Source organism: Anas acuta, chromosome 1 (genome assembly GCF_963932015.1).
Source record: "Anas acuta chromosome 1, bAnaAcu1.1, whole genome shotgun sequence".
Lineage (NCBI taxonomy): Eukaryota > Metazoa > Chordata > Aves > Anseriformes > Anatidae > Anas > Anas acuta.
Genome location: NC_088979.1, coordinates 94,273,140 through 94,279,180, shown reverse-complemented (window position 1 = coordinate 94,279,180; position 6,041 = coordinate 94,273,140). Strand labels below are relative to the sequence as shown.

The window sequence follows — 6,041 nt, the reverse complement described above, 5'->3', positions numbered from 1 at the left end:
CATGCAAGCATCAGCCAAACCTCCCTGTGAATGAACTCTCCTCAGCCCTTTTTTTTCTGTCTGTGCAGTGCATAAATCACAGCAGCTTACACTGCTTCTCACACTGCTATCAGTAGATCTAAAGACAGAGCAAGGGACTTCTCAGGGTCTAACTCACAGTATCTCCAAATATGCCTCAATATTTCTTTTTTAGAGGAAATCCAACAGAAAGTAGTACTACTCTGTATTTTTTTTAAGTCCACAATCTTCAGAAAAACCACATAACAGAAAATGGAATATTGTGAGCAGCCCACATAATTACTCATGATAGATAACTGTATTAAAAATTAAACATAAATTATTGGAGGCATTACAGTGTTGGCACAAGATGAAAAAGGTGCTTCATATTACTGAAAGGTTTAGCTAACTGCCTGAAAGTTTGGCTCGGTAGAAAAGAGACTAGCCTGGATAAATGGAAAGCATTTATTGTTTGAAATATGGATTTTAATATAGCACAGCACAACCCCAAAACATCAGTCCTTTTCAATACGGTTAAAGTAAGATAGATCTTGCAGATTAATGTAGCCAGCGAGATGCTCTTTGGCAGTGAGAAGCAGGAGAATTAGCAAAGGAGTCTCCTTGGAGCCACTCCACGTCTTTGGAGGGAGATTCTTCACCTCTCACAGGGCTCCCCAGAGACCTGCCCAGCTGTTTCATATTTGAGCACTGGGGCACACTGCTGGCCTTGGCACATGAATGCCCATGCTGCTCCTGAGGACACCAAACTGTCAGATGAAGGGGGGGAATTCCTGTGCTGGGAGTAAAGCACAGCTGACTTCAACAGGTCAGGCAGATCTAAGTTTCCCTGGAGCGGTGGGAGCGCACATTTTTCTGTGGTTGAAATTCTGCAGGTTTTAAATATTCATAATAGTTTGATTTCCTAGGATCTCATTTCCAGCTCTGTCATCAATAACCAACTTAGAACTTAAAATCTGGTTGGGAGCTGCAAATTCCTAGACACCCATCAGGTTCAATCTGGCCTCTGACAATGTCAGAGAGGACATTAATGTCTAAGAATATTGCTGGTCAGTTTTGAAACAGTGTTGTGGAATTGTTTTGGGGGATTGGCAAAGGTGAGCAGATTAAATCCTAAAATCTCAGGTCAACAGGAAGGAGGAGGGGGATTTAGCTGAGGTTGCTGTCTAGTAAAAGAAAGAGTGTAATGTTATTTTCACAAACCATTAATTTAAGTATTCATGAGGTGCCACAGTTTCCAAGATATTAAAAGACCAGAGAATTTAAAATATACTTGTGATTTTTAATTCCAAATAAAATAAAAATAAATAAAAAATAAACGCAGAAAATTAAGATCAAATGATTCTTCATATTTAGTCTTTGATACTCTTTTGGTATAAACATTTATCTTGCAAAATGGAGGTGGGAATAATGCAATAATGTAGTTATTCTGAAATTGATATATCAGAGTTTTCTTAGCTTTCTCAGGTAATAGCTATCTTTTTGTCCTGTGTTTACACATCTCCTTGTTCAGAGGGGTTGTTTTCTAGAAAAAGGGTAGGCTGGGACTCTAATTGTTGATAACCATTCCAAAGTAGAAAACTAAACAATTTTCCAGTTGTCCACAAGACAAAAATTTCATTTTCTGTCTCCAAGCTCTTAGGTGACATTTGTTTGTTTTTTTTTTTATTATAAATGTTTTCTAGAGAAGAGAGATCTGGGAAAAAAAAAAAATAAATAAATAAAAATTAAAAAAAAAGAAGAAAAAGAAAATTAAAAAAAAAAAAGAGGGAAGGGAAGGGAAGGGAAGGGAAGGGAAGGGAAGGGAAGGGAAGGGAAGGGAAGGGAAGGGAAGGGAAGGGAAGGGAAGGGAAGGGAAGGGAAGGGAAGGGAAGGGAAGGGAAGGGAAGGGAAGGGAAAAAACAAGAAAAGTGTGTTCACAGACTGTCCAGATTCAGAAACTGGATTTCTGGAGCTAAATTTTACCCTGTGAATATAATTTTCCCCCACTCCTGCTCCCAGCAGCCAGATTCCTCAAGTGTGCATTACCTTGCCACAGACTGCACACAGCTCTACAGCTTTGTTCTTCCACTTGTTACCACTGGTGCATGTCATGCTCAGCATCACCATGACGTAACCAGACAGCGCATTGGGTGTCTTGCAAAGATCAGCCCAGGAGCTGAGTGTGCTGCTTATTTGAATGTATAAACATTCGTCTAGTAAGCTGGGACAGTGAGCTCACTTGTACCAGATATATCATTTGCTCCTTAATGTGTCCTGTTATTCACACAACTGTGACTCAGATGTTTTCAGAGAAAAAAAATAAATAAATAAATATTAAGATGTGAGTCCATGTGTGTCATCTTTCAGAAAAGACCCTTTCAAAGAGGGAAGCCTGGGTAGCTGCCCTGAGGAGCTTTATTCCCAGATATGTATTATCTGTAGGGGAAGCGGTGGTGGTGATGATCGATCCATGGAAAATTTGCTATAATACCGTAGAAAAACTGTTTCTGCAGCAGGCAGCAGACACCCGAGATAGCAGAAAATCCTTCAGAAATTCCAGACGGGTCTTACTCACTCGAGAAATGTCAAAGAGAAGCCACTCTGCCCGCAGCTGTGGGTTTCACGACACGAGGCTGCGTTTGCCAAGCCCGACCTCCAGGCTGAGGAGCTCCACGTGGCAGGGCAGGAACACAGCCAAAACCGGCCAAAAGCAAAAGCATTTTCCTCCAGATGGTTTCAGATGGAAGGTCCAAAGAAGGCTCTCTCCAAACCTAGTTTATAAACAAAACCAAAAGTACAACACATTATCTGAAAGACTCGAGATACTTTTTCAGCCACACTATCCTTCCTCCCACAACAAAGATCTGGGCCCTCATCAGTTGCATCACTAGGGATAAATAAGGCTATAGGGAGAATACCCATTCCCAATGTTCCTCATTTACAAGGGAGTTTATTGACGTTTACTATTTGGCACTGATTGCCATTCCTTTCATTAATTAACATGCATTTTTCTAACCACCACGTTCTGAAAAGGTCTCATACTGAGCAGGGCTAATATTTCAGCTCTGGTTTTAGGAGACACTAACTGTGAGTCCAAGTAAGGAACTTTCCTTCTTCCCCAGTGCTTGTTGTGACACAGGACAATGAGGCATTAATATAAACTCCCCTTCCATTCTGGCTTTTTGGGCTAATTCATCCCTTGATGAAGACTAGATCAAGCCCAAAGGTGCTGTGATTTCCATTTGTTTCTCTCTCTTAGCCTTGCCACTATGACAAGGAGGAGGAGTCTGGCCTGCCTCCATGCCCATGAAGGAGTCATTGGGGGCTTTTAGCAATGGTGTCACCCCATAAATGTGCTGTACCTATCACGTAGCTTTACATGGAAACTCTTAGCCACCATTGAACAGACCTAATAAAACTCCTTTACCATCAGTCCCTGCAATGAACATTTGAAGCTAAGTTTCGGAATCTTTTTCTCTTTCCTGTCTTCTCAGGAGGGCTGTGTGCTGCAGGACAATAAACTGGAGTCTCCACATCTCAGCACACAATGTATTTCCACTTCAGATGAGGACCTGAACAGGACAAAAAGGAGAGCAAAGCAAGGAGTGAAGTGGTTACATGAAAATGGTGAGGTCATTAAAAATTTATAGAGGAGGGGATCCAAGTGCAGTAATGAGGCATCACACAAAGGCAATGGAGTACTTAGCACTAAAATCCTTTCTACATGCTATCTGGTTACCATCTTATCAACATGACACCATTAGCGTCTGATAATAGTAACTAATCAGCTGTTCTGCTTCCTTTATTTTCCTTCAGAAAATATCTTCTTCAGTGTGCAGTCCCTCCCCACAACAATATCACACACTAAATAATGCATAGGATTAAAGCCCTGTCATTCAGCCCTGATGTCACTTCCTCCTGAAATTATATGATCTACCAGGATCCCTTTGAGCCTGCATGGGGTGCTGCTCCCATCACAGACCTCAAAATAAGACTTCAGTCATTATAGGTGACTGCCATCTTCCTTCATCACGGATCAGTTAAGTTCTGGGCAGCACCAGGGTTAGTGCTGGAATATGTTTTTTGCAGGATGAAAGGAAAGCGGCACGTATGGGTTCATCCCAGTGGATGAGAGGTCCGTGGGTTTGAGTGACAGGGGGTTCTGAGCATGAACAGACTATGTAAACTCACAGTTCACATTAAAATTGATATTTCTAACCCAGGGCAAGTGACTGCCATCTGGCTGAGAAGCGATATCACTTTTATATGCTCTAAGTGTGAGAATCCAAGCGGGTCTTTCGACATATGTCAGCAATGGTTTCCAGCTATAAAAAGAACTTCACTGTTTTGTTTATTTTGTGGTTGAAGCTTTGAACTGCTGCACTGGGACGTGGGATCCTAGGCTCCTTACCCAGAACTGCCACAGACTTCCCATGTGACTAAGACAAGTCCTTTCTTCTCTGTTTCATTTCCCCATCAGTAAAATGGTGATAAATAATTGACTTTTTGACTCAGAAGCAACCTGAAAAAACAAGAGAGAAGCAAGACCGTCATGCTTAAGATCAATCTGAAATTTTTTAAATGTCACTTCCTTGAGAAGAGAAGAGAAAGAGAAGAGAAGAGAAGAGAAGAGAAGAGAAGAGAAGAGAAGAGAAGAGAGAGAGAAGAGAAGAGAAGAGAAGAGAAGAGAAGAGATGAGAAGAGAAGAGAAGAGAAGAGAAGAGAAGAGAAGAGAAGAGAAGAGAAGAGAAGAGAGAGAAGAGAAGAGAGAAGAGAAGAGAAGAGAAGAGAGAAGAGAAGAGAAGAGAAGAGAGAGAAGAGAAGAGAAGAGAATGAAAAGGGAGTTTTGTTTGGGGAGGTTTCAGTTGCATTAGGCATCTTGCCCTTTTTAAATTAACATAAGCCAAATTTTGAAAAGAAAAATTATTTCAAAATGAAAATTCCGAGCAGTTTCTCCATCAGAAAGGGGATTAGGGAGTTTTTGTTTGAAACCCTTGTAGCCATGTGGCACACATAAAACACATAGCTTTTTAGTGGAGATACATGTAATTCAGCATATTTCTGCAAATATGACACTGATCTCCCCCCCCCCCAGAAATACAGGCAATTCTATGCTAGGTTTCTATTGATTGTCTATTTAGATGTGTTGTTCTTGAGGAAAAAATAAATAAATAAATAAATATATATATATAAGCCACACTGTAATTAATATTACAGTTATCTATGTATATAGATATCAAATGGACTTCTAAGCACTGTTTTACAAAGTATAAATCGAGGCTTTTTTAAGATCCAAACCTGTACTCAAGCTACTTGTAGGCAGTGATTCTGATGAAGAATTTCAGTACAGCCAAACACAGCTCATCAATTTTCAGCAAGGTGTTGACACATGGAAATAGCCTTAAAAAAAACAGTTACCACTGAAAATGTTCTTCAGACGTTTGTACTTGCAAGGTGCTGAATATTTCCAGGGGACTAGAGTAGAGGGTGGTAGAAATTCATGGTGTCTTTTAGGACAAACAAATTCAGGAACAGCAGTGCCTTCAAGGGTGAAACCAGTGCTTGCTGACTAGGCAATGACCTCCATGCATGGCCTCAGAAATCACACAGAGGAAATGAGATAATATGCACAAATATATGTACTTCTAGTTTAAGCCTGAGGATGTGGTTTCATCACCTTCTTCTCTTCCAAATGGAGAAGGGTGCATTTTGTATCATCCCAAGTATTACCACAGACAGATTGCCAGAAATGATGTTGGAGCATTCGAAGCACTGATTGAGTCACTCTGGGACATCCTTTCCCTTGAAATCTGAGGAAGCTCAGCATCTCTGGTTTCTGATGTGCCTCTGCTCCAGTTTCACCATCTCTAAAGGGGAGGTAAAAGCAGGAGGCTGTGAGGATTAATTCACTTATATGGTAAAAATAAGGCACAAATATTAAGACATATCAAAGTGCAAGTATGATGGTATCATCATTTCCTAGACAGTATTTCCATGAATAATACCATGCATAGAAGCTATTAGGCACATTCCTTTGCTTTTAC

General features: G+C 40.6%; 1 long non-coding RNA gene across 1 annotated transcript; it reads right to left on the bottom strand.

Moving 5' to 3' along the window:
* Window positions 1-1,824: 1,824 nt before the first annotated feature.
* Window positions 1,825-4,521, bottom strand: LOC137850188 (uncharacterized). Its single transcript, XR_011092340.1, has 3 exons — window positions 4,409-4,521; window positions 3,407-3,569; window positions 1,825-2,768 (listed from the first exon to the last, which is right to left on the bottom strand). It is a non-coding gene; the product is annotated as an uncharacterized lncRNA (long non-coding RNA).
* Between the last annotated feature and the right edge of the window lie 1,520 nt (window positions 4,522-6,041).